This window comes from Dromiciops gliroides, chromosome 1 (assembly GCF_019393635.1).
Source record: "Dromiciops gliroides isolate mDroGli1 chromosome 1, mDroGli1.pri, whole genome shotgun sequence".
Lineage (NCBI taxonomy): Eukaryota > Metazoa > Chordata > Mammalia > Microbiotheria > Microbiotheriidae > Dromiciops > Dromiciops gliroides.
This window is the reverse complement of record NC_057861.1, coordinates 720878215-720892864: the sequence shown is the minus strand read 5'-3', so window position 1 is coordinate 720892864 and position 14650 is coordinate 720878215. Positions and strand designations below refer to the sequence as shown.

General features: G+C 35.7%; 1 pseudogene; it reads right to left on the bottom strand.

Moving 5' to 3' along the window:
* Window positions 1–596: 596 nt before the first annotated feature.
* On the bottom strand, window positions 597–2709 carry LOC122739199 (annotated as a pseudogene).
* Between the last annotated feature and the right edge of the window lie 11941 nt (window positions 2710–14650).

Here is a 14650-nt window from a genome sequence, read left to right as displayed (position 1 = left end):
GCTTTATAAGCATCATCTCAATTACTCACCATAACAGCTTTATGAGCTATGTATTAATTCTACCACTATTCCTATTTTACACATCAGGAATACACAGCTCAGAGCAATTATACAAATTATAGCAAGTAGAAAACATAAGAGCTGGGATTTGAACTAAGGCTTCTTCTGACTCCAATTCTAACACTATCTAAGTATACAACCTAACTCAGTAACTGAATCTTCTACTACCTCATTTTTTAAAAGTTGTATCTGTCATACAAGCATTATGGATGGATTTTGAGATATGTGGTCAGATGCTAGTGAGTGAAATCATTGTTCTCAATTCATAACTTACTTAAAGGGGATCTTCCATTTACTTGCAGTGTTGAATAATGACCCATTATTGAAAATTCCTTTTCAGTGGCTAAATCCAGTTTCTTGGAGTTTTTATGTTTTGGTTGGTTTTGGTTGGTTTTGGTTTTTGCAGTTTTAATTATTTTAAATTTTCAATTTATCCTCAGTAGAAACAAAAAGGTATTTAATATATTCAAAGTTACAGGAATGTTTCTCTCTCTTCCCTAACCTCTTGTTTTGGTCTGGAAGCATCAGCAGGTATCTTAGGCTTTAGGCAAGGCTGCTTTGACAGTCTGAACAATGGTGTCCTTGTTGATACCAAACATCTTCAGCAACCCCTGCTGGCTTCCCATTTCTGGGTATGCTGGTGACTACCAAGCAGATGACAGTGATGCCAGGTTCAACCACTACAGCAGAAGCCACAGCCTTTCCTATGCTACCCTAATAGTAATGGACTTCCACAGTCAGGATGTGGTTGTGGGTTGCACGAGCACTGTCAAGGATAAGCTTCCTATCCAAGGACTTCATGGTAAAGGGATCAAGAACTCAGATGTTGATCTTTTCTTTCTTCAGCTGCTCAGCAGCTGTGAAGGTTCCATGGAGGGTCACCCCAGCCCCAATCACAGTCATCTGGTCATCCTTATTCTTTAGAACCACTTTAGCCTGGCCAACCTGGAAGTTTTCATTGTTGTTGTAAATGATTGCATTTTCTGGGAGGCTGGTCTTTATGAAACAGATGCCCTTTGTGTTGGAAGCTAACTCTACTGCTGTCTCAGTAGCCACATCATCACTTGGGTAAAAGCCTGTTCCATAGAGAATGCTCTGGAACATGACAAGATCTTCAAGGGCTATCTGAGAAGCCACATCTTCACCAATGGACACTCCTCAGTGTGAGCCACGCAGGCTGATGTTGCTCTCACAGATAGCCACCCACCATCCAGATATGGTCGAAGGCTCTGGTACAGAAGGCAGGGAAGGTGCTACTGAAAGGCACAGTCCAATACTATGTTGTACAGCCCACGGCAATGCTCACCATGTTCTGTTCTGCAATGAAACACTCAATGAAGTGATCAGGATGTTCCTTCTTGAAAAATTCTGAAAAGGTCGAATTCTTAGTGTCCCCATCCTGTGCAATAACATGGTCACTGGCATGCCCTGTTTGACCAGAGACATGCCATAGGCTTTGCAGGTGGCCATCTTGTCTCCATGTTCGTAATTTTGGGGAGAGGGCATCTAGATATTGGTGATTTTCACTTCTGGGGCATCCTCTCTGGGTAGGGTAGCTAGAATCTTCTTCTTTCTTTGGATATGGCCATAGATTTCCTCAATGACCTGTTCTGCCATGTTTTTAGGGAGGGGTTTCCCGTGCCACTATTCCTTATCTTCCACACCTGAGATTCCTCAGCCCTTATACATCTTTGCAGTGACAGCCGGTGGTTTATGTTTGATCTGGTCAAAGGCCTTGAAGAGTTCCTCTATGTTATGTCCATCCACCATGATGGCGTACCACCCAAAGGATTCACATTGCTTCTGGTACACTTTTCTTTTCTTTTCTTTTCTTTTCTTTTCTTTTCTTTTCTTTTCTTTTCTTTTCTTTTCTTTTCTTTTCTTTTCTTTTCTTTTCTTTTCTTTTCTTTTTTGTCAGGGCAATGAGTTTTAAGTGAATTGCCAAGGGTCACACAGCTAGTAAATGTTAAGTGTCTGAGATTGGATTTGAATTCAGGTCCTCCTGAATCCAGGGTCAGTGCTTTATCCACTGCACCACCTAGCTGTGCCATACTTCTGGTACACTTTCACTTAGTGCTGCAGCAGGGAAGGTTCTCTCTAGCCCAGCTGGTTAATGTTGAGGATGCCAACCACTTTGTCCAACTTTTAGAATCCCGAGAAGGCCATGGCCTCCCACATGGAGCTTTCAGATATCTCCCCATCACCCAGCAAACAATAGACATGGTAGCTCTCTTTGTTGAAGTATTTGCCTATGTAGGCCATTCTACAAGCTTCTCCAAGCCCCTGGCTCAGGAGTCTATAGACTTGTTTAGGGACTGGGTGGCTTTCTAGAATCAAACTGATATTCTGCAAGTTCAACAGCTCAGCCTCAGGCAGGAAGAATGCCTCATCCAAGATTGCATAGAGGATGGGAGGCGCATGACCCTTGGAGAGTACAAAAAGGTAACTGCTGGGGTCCCTCGGGTCCTGAGGTTTGTACTTCATGGTGTGGAAGAAGAGGACCACCATGATCTCTGTTGTACTGCAGCATTATGTGGGGTGGCCCAAGCTGGCCATAGTGGTGGCTTGGATGGAGCTGATATGCAGTGGGTTGGCAGTATCCTTTAGCACCTGCAGTTTCTGTTGGTTCGGCTTATAGTAATCCTCCATGGTAAAGAGGATTGTATGTGGATCCCAAGGCTGTGGCAGAGGCAGCAGCAATGTGAGCAAAGGGGAGCCTAGAGAGGAAGAAGGAGGAAAGAGAGAGCCCAGTTTCTTGGAAAGGAACTATTTCAATCCCGATAGATTACTTCATTGAACTGCTGGAGCAGTGGCAAGTATTAAATGTGGTAAAATGGAACCTGCCTGATATGCCAGGGTACATGACTGGTATTCTAAGGATAGCCACATGTTTCACTTGTATCATCACAATCGAGTAATGAGCAAGTATTTATTTGTGCCTACTGTATATCAGACATTGTTGTAGGTGCTTGTTATGTTGGGAGCAATCTTCTATTTTATGCTAATAGCAATGTAGGCTTGTTATTCCTTAAAAAATATTGAAAACATCTTCTTGAAAGACATATGTTGGGGGCTGCTAGGTGGCGCAGTGGATAAAGCATTGGCCCTGGATTCAGGAGGACCTGAGTTCAAATCCAGACTCAGACACTTAATACTTACTAGCTGTGTGACCCTGGGCAAGTCACTTAACCCTAATTGCCTCACCAAAAAAAAATTTTAAAAGACATATGTTAAAAGAATTAATGGCCTTGGTTATTTGCATAACTTCTTGATTTAGTAAATACAAACAAACCTGAGAAGTTCCATCTCTCTTTGATTCTGGGTTTGCTGAACATAATGAGCAGAGAGAGGGGAAAGGTTCATTCACCTGAATTAAACCAGAGTTCCTTATTTCATAATCATTGCTGCATGTCATTAATTTGTTATGGCTAAGTAGTGATGCATTTTATTTCAATATCAGACCTAAATTACCTGTGAATTGAAGTGAGACAAACAGAGCGTAAAATACTGGGGATACAAAGATAGAAATGAAATATTTTCTGTCTTCTTTTTGGTGGGGGTTGGGGGAGCTTGTGACCTGGATCAGGGGCTAGCTCACCCAAATGGGAGTCTCACCACAAATCTTTTTAATTTAAAAGAGCTTTATTTAGCAAGAGGAACATATGGAGAAGAGACAGAATAACTATGGAGACTGTCCCATTGAGTCAGAGAAGAACTGGTCTTTTTGTATGTTTACAAACATCAAAGCAACTGGGAAGGGCAAAACAACTGGAAGGGGAAGTACTGGGAAGGAGTGCCTAGTGTATGTATAGCATCCATCCATATCAAAATATCATCTTTATTCCTTGCAGACCTGGGTCTTTGTGCTCAGCCACATTGCATTTCTGATGTGGGAGGTAGAGCTGATTTTCCCTTGGGAAAATTTAAGAATTTCTTGGGTGTTAGGGTCCTTGATCCCATAATAGTCCAGGAGCTCTTGCTTTATCATAGGAGACATGAGAAAGTAAGGAAGGTATAAATTGTGTTGACTCCCTATGGCCAAATTGGAAGGTATGAAAAAAAATCAGACAAGAGCCCATTTGATCAGTGGTCAAAAGATATGAACAGGCAGTTATCAAGAGAAGAAAGCTAAACTATTTTTGGCTACTTAAAAAAAATCCTAAATCGTTAATATTTAGAGAAATTCAAATTAAAGCAAATCTGAGATTCTGCCTAAGACCCATTAGACTGGCAGCTATGAGAAAAAAGGAAAATGGAAAAAAATTGTTGGAAGGGTTGTGGATAAATAAAGACACTAGTGTGCCATCAGTGGAGCTATTAGGCCCATACATTTTGTGGAAAAAAAATTGGAGCGTTTTTTTTTTTTTTCATTGTTTTCTTATTCAATGTCACTCACTTTAGTTTGAAAAGATTGATTAGCCATTTTTATTGAAAGAATTGAGAGTTAGGTTTATATTATCCTTCATTGGACCCTAATACTGTTGTTGTTTTCTGTATTCGGATTTTTGTTTTCTTCCTCCTCTTTGAAGCCAATACTTTTTCTCCAGTTATTTTTGTTCATTTTATATTAATGCATTCCAATTCCCACAGGCTATGTACTCTGAGCCTTCAAGTCTTCTCTTTTCATCTTTTCACCTTTTCTGTAGAATGGAATAATGGTGGTGGGCACAAGATCCACAAGATAATGATGTAGAAATAGTTTAGAAGAGGAGAATCAAAATTAATACTTTACAAGCTTTAATTCCAAAAGGACCATTTCTTCTCTGTGATCATTTCCCTCCCATTTGTCATGAAGTCTTCTCTTAGAATCCATGTCTTCTCAACTTGCTAGATTTCAGCTACCTTGAGGAGCTCTTATATTTCTTCTCCTGAGATGGAATGCTGCCATGTAGACATGGCATTTCTTCAGATATAGTGGTTTCTCTAGGTACTGAATTCTTGAAGATTCTAAGCATTGTAATGTTTCTATACTCCATTACAAAACATCTCTCACTCTGTTGGGATGTTCTTTGGTGGGACACCTTTCCCTAACTCATTAAAGATTTTTCCTGTTAAAATCCTTACTTCACCACCTGACCTGTTCTCCCATAGCCTACCCTCCCCCACCTTCTCTCTTTCTCAGAGAGACTACTGGAGTCACTTTCTAATCATTGTTTACCTTTGATTTGATTAGACTAGACCACAGATCTCCTTTTTCATCTCCATTCATATTTTAAGATTCATTTAAAATAATAAACAAACAAAATAACAATTAAGAATTTAATTAACCTATTGAGGAGTATTATAAGGTCAAATCCATGATAATTCAGACCTCTTCCTTCACCATCATTCCCTGTGCTCAAATCAGATTGTATTTTTATCTTCTTTAGGACATTTGGAGTGAAATCTCTTAATGAGGATCATGTTGTTATTTTTCTGTTGCTTTTGGTTGTTTTTATTTTAATCCCATGGGTATGGTTCTCTTTTTCCATTTCTTTTTTTTTTCTTCTTTTTATTGGCATAAATTATTTTTCTGTGTTCCTCTGTAGCTTTATTTATTTTTTTGTTTGTTTGTTGCTTTTTCTTGAGGTGACTGCAAACAAATAAACATCTTTTTGGTGTGTGTGAGAATGCTTCAAATGTCTCTCTTTATTGGTTGCCCTTTTTATTGAGAATTAAGATTAAGACTTCAGACTTTTTTTTTCCATTTTGAACTTCTTTTCTCTGTCAGACATATCATTCCATTTCCTTCTAAAGTTTCTAGTTGGTGGGAAATAACATTATGTCATTAAAATTCTAGTACCTTTATATCTGAAGGTCTTTCTCCTGATGTCTTGAAGAAAATGTCTTTGTCATTAGAATCACTAAATTTGGCTACTAAGTATCTTGAAGTTTTCAGAAAATGTGTTTATTTATTTATTTATTTGTTTATTTGACTATGGATACATGTGTGTATTTATTTTTTTCTACAAGCAATATATTTAATATTTCACATTCCATTTTATTTTCTGTGTTCAGGCATTCTGGGAAGTTGTCTTTTATTATTTTTTGCATTATTGTGTTCAGTTTATTTTATTTACTTCTGAGAGCCCTATCATACTTAAGTTATGCCTATGTATCCTCTATTTGAAGTAAACACACTTCCTCAGGTGTTGATATATTTTCATTTGTCTTAAAATATTTATTTAGATGTTTGGACTTTTTTTTCATTTCCCAGAATAGACCATCACCCCTATATTTTAATATATTCCTTGTTGATTTATCCAACTGGCTTTAATGTTTTTAACTTAGTTTTCTTCCTTTTGTAATCTTGGTTTATTTGAGTCTATTTTTTTCATCTTATCTTCTCTATTACTCACATTTTGATCCCTTCCTCTTTGACAACAGATCTCTTATGGCTCAACATCAAAGTTTCCTCATCTTTCCATTTGGCAGCATTCACTTTTCATTGGCCTCAGTGGTTTGGAATCATAAGATAAGATTCTCATGCCCATTTCTTGCTAGGTTATATCAAGGTAAATATGGGGATGTCATGTCACTTCCCAGTGTCTTTGATTTTCTCAACTATACAGTGGAGATAATACAATAACTCTTATAGTCCCTACTTTACAGGTTTGATATGGGGAAAGAGCTTTGTAAAAATGTAAAGCACTAGATAAAGATAATAACTTAGAGACCATATGGAAATGGTAGCAAAATTGGCATGCTTGTCATCTTTTTTGCTTTTGGTAAAATTGTGAATATCTTTTTTTTCTTATTTTGAGAATACCATTTATAGACTAAATATTGATTTTTGAAACACACAGCTACCAATGCAGTGGTTCTAAATAAATGTTTACTTGACATATTGATTGTTCCTGGTACAATGTGCACTCAATGGTCAGTCCACCAATTATTCCATTCTCCCAGCCATTCTCAAGACTGCATCTTTCCTCTCTGGATGGTATATGAGATCAACTGGTTTCTACACACAAACTAAAATGAACTTGAAACAGAAATTCCATTTCTCACTTATCATTTTCCTGATTTAATATAAAAAAAACCTGAGACTATTTTATAGTTGTCATACTATTCCAATTTTTGAGAAATCCTGAGCTCATTTAACGTGCCTAAATAAATACGATGAATATTATATTTCTTTAGCTAGAATCTGATAGCATCAGATGTTCCCAGAAGCATAGAGTAGAAGGAATAAACATAAGTAGAAGGAAAGAAAGAAAGAAAGAAGAAAGAAAGAAAGAAAGAAAGAAAGAAAGAAAGAAAGAAAGAAAGAAAGAAAGAAAGAAAGAAAGAAAGAAAGAAAGAAATGTAATGGGGGGAAATGGGGTATGGGTTAGGGGTTAAGGGTTAAGGTTCTTGGGAATTCCTCTTTAAAGAATTACACCCTCTTGCACACAAAAGTAGTTAGAATAAGGTGGTAGTTTATTTAGGAGCAAGGGAAGGGAAGGGTGGGGGGAGGGAAACCATGAAAGAAATCCTTGGACTTCTCATGGGGAGATAGGCACAAAGCACATGGCTCAAAGGTACCAAATCTCCTCAAACAGGAGAATGGAAGGTACTTTTATAGAGGACTGATGGGGGTGGACCATCTGCCCATGAAAAGTTACTTTAGTGAGGGAGGACCATCCCCCACTGGTGGTAGCTGGGGGAATTGGGTGAAGAGTGGAGGACCATCCCCCACTGGTAGTGACTAGAGGAATTGGGTGAGGGGTGGCTACAGATCTCTCTTCAGAACACAAAGGCCGCAGCCACACCCAAATTTATCTCCCCAGGGTAAGGGAGACCAGAATGAAGGGTAGGAATCTGAAGCTAGCTCAGTCCAATTTGGTTCAGCTTATCTCTCTAGGCATTATCTGTCCTCTGGTATAGTTTCTCAAGGAAAAGGTTCTTTGATGTGCCCCAGAGAACTTCTGGGATTCTCTGCACCCCAGATAGAAAGAAAGAAAGAAAGAAAGAAAGAAAGAAAGAAAGAAAGAAAGAAAGAAAGAAAGAAAGAAAGAAAGGAAGGAAGGAAGGAAGGAAGGAAGGAAGGAAGGAAGGAAGGAAGGAAGGAAGGAAGGAAGGAAGGAAGGAAGGAAGGAAGGAAGGAAGGAAGGAAGGAAGGAAGGAAGGAAGGAAGGAAGGAAGGAAGGAAGGAAGGAAGGAAGGAAGGAAGGAAGAAATGATTTAAAGCATTTGGAACTCATTCCTCCCTTAATTTTACTAGTCATTCTAAAGAGTAAATGGAAGAAATGTGGATATGTTAGATCCCTGAGAGGAAAAAAAATGACTATGCATATATAATCTAGCCAAGGAATCTTAGCCAAATCTGGTTAATTACACTGGAATCAAACCAGCTGTGGTGTTCCAAAGGCAAATGTTTCAGAATTATAATGGTCAAAACTTTGTTGTTTTTATGTGCTTATCTGATATTATATAGTGAAATTATTTCCAATTAAAACATTCATAATGTAGTTCAATCTATTGCACATTGGCATACATACATGTCAAGCTTGTATGTGTGCATGAAAATGTCTATGCCCATATATTATTATGCCTATATGTATGCATGCATGCCTGTATATTTATATGTGTGTTTGACTATATATGGATGTGTATGTTTGTGTGTATATACATACATAGAGAGACAGAGACAGAGACAGAAACAGACAGAGACACACAGAGGGAGAGGGAGAAGGAGAGGGGGAGAGAGAGAGAGAGAGAGAGAGAGAGAGAGAGAGAGAGAGAGAGAGAACAATGTGTTCTCAAACATAAACCTGTATGACTATACATACATATATCTGTGTATAGAAACATATGTGTGTATAGTTATATGTTTACTCATTGTAATCACCAAAAATTATAGCCTTAGGATAAAATGTTACCAATCAAAAAAAAAAGTCAAAGGGTCATCTCCAAAATAAAAAGTGTCAATTTCTAAAAACTTCATATATAACTACTTAAATAGAAAGCAAATACTTCTTGTTACTGGGACATTTATTGGTTTTTAGGTGAACATATGAGCTGTTAGGAATTCTTTAATCACATTATGTTACTATAAATTTATCTCCCTTTAATTTAAATCTTTTAAATAAGAGAGAGATGGATGAAACTCCCCAATTGTGTTTTTTTTTAAATGCCCTTTTGTAAATATACAAGATAGGAGCTAATTAAGCATGCTATTTTTACAGTATTTGCAACTAACAAGGTAACATGTTTTCTGTAATAACATACTCTTGAAGGAAAAAAATAATCAGTGCATTTTTTCACATTAACCATTGCCACAATATTAGTAGAAGTAGAGAGTGCTAGAGAGAATATTATTTGGAATGTTACTATGGTACTAAATGCTACAGCCATGCAAAATGAATTTAAGGAAAGTACAGTATGAACTAAAATTCCATGTTATTTGACTTTTCTAGCTAAGTATGAGAAAAGTGATCCATCCCACTTTAATTTCAGCTGTATTTCTCATTCTCTGGTCTTTTCTTCCTCCTCTCTGGCATCCTTTTCACCCTGGAAATGTTTCTGCCCTGAAGCCCTCCCTTCTAATTAGTGACTCCCAGGATCAGATCACCATATCAAAAGAATTCAATTTCTGCTGCCTTTAGTCTCATCTAAGATCTTCAGTATTCAGACAGTTCTTTTTCTTCTCCAGTATCATTGCCCCAGCATAATTTACCCTCTCTTTCAGATCCCTTTTATATATCATCTTTCCCGGATTTAGAAAGAAAGCTCCTAGAGGGTGTGTATACATTATATACAAATATGCATATGTATGTGTATAAATATGTTTACAAGCATATGCATTTATGCATATTTATATGCAAATATATTTAATTTTATATGTATCTCCAGCACTTAGCATAGTACATGGCACAGAGTTTAATCAATTTATTCTCATTCTCTCTCTCTCCCTTCCCCTCCCCTCCCCTCTTCCCTTCCTCTCCCTTCTCCTCTCCTTTTGATTCCTCTCTCCTTTCTCCCCTGAAGGTTACTCTCATTTGTAAAATAAGGATATTGATATATTTTATATTTACCTTACAAAATTGTGGTTTGGAACAAAGAAGATAATATGAAATAATGTATTGTATAAAAAGCATTTCACAACATTTAGAGTACTAGTAAGTATGAGTTGTAAGTAGTAGTGGTGGTATTAACAGTTTAATGTTGCTCTATCATAAGAAATACTTTGTCTGGGCAGCTAGGTGGTGCAGTGGATAAAGCACTGGCCTTGGATTCAGGAGGACCTGAGTTCAAATCCAGCCTCAGACACTTGACACTTAACTAGTTGTGTGACCCTGGGCAAGTCACTTAACCCTCATTGTCCTACAAAAAAAAACAAAAGAAAGAAATACTTTGTCAAAACTATAGGTGTTCTACCCTTTTATGAATAGTACTGTGTTCAGACTACAATCAGATATGTCTTTCTGGTATACTTTATGTATCTAATTCTGAGCTGGATCTTTTTTTTTTTTAAAAAGGTAAGAAAAAAATAGATATATCAGCACACATTGAGCTCACAGGTTTTTTTTTAGGGAAATGATAGACATATACCATTAGCAAATGAGACAATATATATTGAAATATTCACTGTGCTGCATGGACAATAACTATTATTTTAATTAAAGCAAACAATCAAACAAACAAAGCAAAATAAAATAAAATTACAGTGGCCTGGAGTTTTCAAAGACATCCCGTAGCCGAGTTTGGCCTTTTCTTTTCCTTCTGAAGCAGGGTTTTCATAAACATATTAGGCATTCAATAAATATTCTAAGAAAAGAATTAAATTAAATTATATAGTTAAAAAAGAGAGGACAGGGCATTTGTGTCAAGAAGTAGGAAAGGAGTATGAGCAAAAGCATTGGGAATGAGCACAACAAGTATGAGGAAGGTAGACAATAAAGAAACCTATCCAACATGGAAGGCTCTTGTTAGGGGAAGGGAGAAAGTCATAGGAAGAAGGATTAGGATATAAATTTGGATTACATAATTTTCATAAAATATTCATTCCTTCTAACTTTGATTCTACAAATAATAATTGATTCTGTTTTCTATATTAAAGGGTAGCAAGCGTCATTACAGGAAAATCTCCTAACAATGAATTTATGTCAAGTTCAAAATGTGCAGTACACACTGTAAAGTATTGGGGTAGATTTAAGGAAAAATAATAAATGGCTCAAACTGTACATGCTACTTTCAGTCTGAGCAAATTTCTCAATATCTCTGGGCTCCAACTTCCTCATTTGAAAAATGATATTTCAGAAAATTATCACAAAGTCATCTTCCAGTTTACCAAAAGACAATCTATAAATATGCCTGCCCTCAAAGAGTTTATAATCTTGATTATTCAATATATATGGCCTTCAACTTAGTCCACTGCAAAATGAGAAGATTTCAATGATCTCAAAGCATTCTTTGTATATTGGAGATTGTATATCACAAATATGCTTGCTTACAATGTAGAAGAGTAAGATAAGATAGTTACATACATAAATATAGGGTGGGCCCAAAATCACAGTCACAAACAAGTTTTAATACTTAATAACTCCTTTATTTTTTGTTTTTATTTTGTAATAACCTGCATCATATATAGCATATATAGGACATATATACATATGAAATAAATATAGAGAGAAGAAATAAAGAAAAAAATAATTTTCATAAACATTAAAACATCAGACCCCTTTATGACTTTTGCCCCCACCTAATGTAGATATACTGTAAATTAGTATAAATCAAAAATATAAGGGAAATATAAAAGGCTTTGAGATCTGATGAGAGATAACCAAATTTTTCTTTATCTATAGTAAGTTGTATAGTTTACAAAGTTTGAGCTCATGGCTAAAAGTAAATCAAAACTTAAAATGAAACCTTTTCTTCTCACAGGTTTAGGAAATAGAGATCATTTTGCCTCTTCCGAACTTGCAACATATTTTGACTGGATTGTCATTTGTATAATAAATAGCTACCATGGGAAATATACAGTGAACAGCATACTATTTCAACATATGACCTGGCTGTCTACAAAATTTCCTAAGATTTGTGTGCCTAGCCATATTCCAAACCTCTTAGTAGAGCCTTACCAATTTACAGAACAAATGCATCAGTTCCCCTTAATGTGTTCTTTTCATAATTCTTTTTAGTACATTTAGTTGAGTAGCTATGAGATTACATTAATTTGAGGAGGTAGCACTCAAAGTGTCTAATCGATGTGACAGGGCTCACTGTTGAAACATGAAGTGAAAAAGAAATTATACAATGTGCTTTTATGAAATTTGGTGATTGGATCCAAATTGTAGTTTTAATACAGCTTTCTTTCATCTGCTAATTGTAATATTTTCAATAATTAGTTACAATTGAGCCTGAAGGACTCAAATTTGGATTAAACCAGAAAGCTTTTACAAGCACCAGACATAAACAATTATGAATGTCACCAGGATGTATAATCATTCAATGGTTTATTACATTTTTAAAAGGAATAATCTTAATTAGTGTTGCAATTACTGCTAAAGCATATTCTTCCTGAGAAAAAAATTCCTAGAAATAACTCCAACATGATTACTTTCACATACATAATAAAACTCTAGTGAATGATTTTATTCATAAAAAATAAAAATAAATGATCATGAACTTGGGCTTAGAATTTGCCAATAACTTTAGTAAAATGTCAAGATCATTGTGCTAGATGGAAAGAAAACAATTGAGATTCTGCTCTATGAACTTGTCTGTCCCCAAAATGAAGATTTTTTTAAAAATCATTATCACCAACTGACATATTTCCTATTTGCAGACATAACAACTCTCTTATTTTTTATTTACTTCAGAGAAAGAGATGTTTAATATCATTCAATGTTGTTTGATGGAATTAAAATACTTTCTTCTCCACTGAATGGCAGCTGTCTCTCCCAAGACAAGAAGCCCTATCAACCTATGAGCTGTGAGACAGTATGTAAATGCCCTTGGTTTTCTCATCTGCAAACCAAGGTGATTGCACTGCCTGACAGCTTGTGGTCCTTTTTTATCATGAAAACTTAAAAATATATGAAAAGTTAGAATTGATACTGCACCAACCTTCATTAAATGGGTTTGTGTATTTCTTGGTAGTACAGGACATATTGTGAAGTTGACAACTCCCTTAATCTACATTTAAGCTTTGATAGACAAAAGACTTAATTGAAGGGAGTTAATATTTCCATTAATGTAGATAATAACATCTTTGTGTTTTTTATCTTTTGTGATTTCAGTTGATGTACTTTAATAAGCCTTATATAGGATATCTCTTCAATGTGCTAGCAGTCTGCTTATTTCTTCAATATTTTAAGAAAACCATTGGTCCACTGCCACTATTCATTTATTAACTCTAATTTACCTTATGTGACTTCTGTTTATTCAAAATTGCTCAAAATAATATTTTCTAAACATTATTTTATATGCAAAACATCATTGGTTGAGAGCCACCACTTACTTGCATATACCATGCATCTTTTGATTACTCTTGGAGCCATTTAAATCTATATATATTTTTAATTCTTTAAGGGATATGAAGTTACACAACTATCAGCCAAATGAAACATAATCAAGAAAAAAAATGTCATTTTAAGGTCGTAAACTATCATGAATGATTTAAGATGGTGAAAAGACTATGAAAATGTCTAAAGCAATCTATAATATTATACTTTTCAATGCAATTTATACTTTTGCTTAATGTTAAGTAATACTTCATTGTCCATCTGCACCATTTATCCAAAATGTTACAGTTAAAAACATATCCAGGTGCAGCTAGGTGGCACAGTGGATAGAGCACTGGCCCTGGATTCAGGAGGACCTGAGTTCAAATCTGGCATCAGACACTTAACACTTACTAGCTGTGTGACCCTGGGCAAGTCACTTAACCCCAACTGCCTCACCAAAAATAAATAAATAAATAAAAACATATATAGATGCCTGCCTTACATAGGTGAATATATGATTTTTCTCTCCTTGACACTAGTATCAGGACTTATATTAATCACTTGCACATTTTCATGAATGCTGCTAAGGAAGTTTATTCACAATCAGAAGTAATTATGTGCAAAGAAAAGAATATTTTATCTGAAATACAGGAACAAGTAACTGGCATATCATTGGCATCAGTTTAAATCACATCTCATTAATCACTGATGGCTACCAATGAATGACAATTTTGGCAAAGGTTTTGGGTAAATATCAAGCTAACAAACTTGTACCCATAAAGGAGTATCTCATAATAATTTAAAATATCGTTTTGTGATAATATTAATTATCAATAGGAATATACATTTCAAAAATTCTGTCTAAAATATAGAGGTAAACCAGCCTTTTGTTTTCCAAACTCAGCAAAGTAAAACAAAGGCAAAAAATAAATATGATCATTTAACATAAACTAAGTAATAATAAATTTGCTGTAATTTGAAGATAAGATGATTGTATTGTCTCCACTAAAGTACAGGCAATTTTAGGATTATTGAGACTACAGTGTCATGGAATACAAGGGTACAACTGAACTTAGGAGGTTTAGAAAAATAAAATAAAGGGACTAAAGTCTTGTTTCAGTTATGGCTAACTTTTTGATCCCATTTGCAATTGTCTCAGCAAAAACATTTGAGTGTCT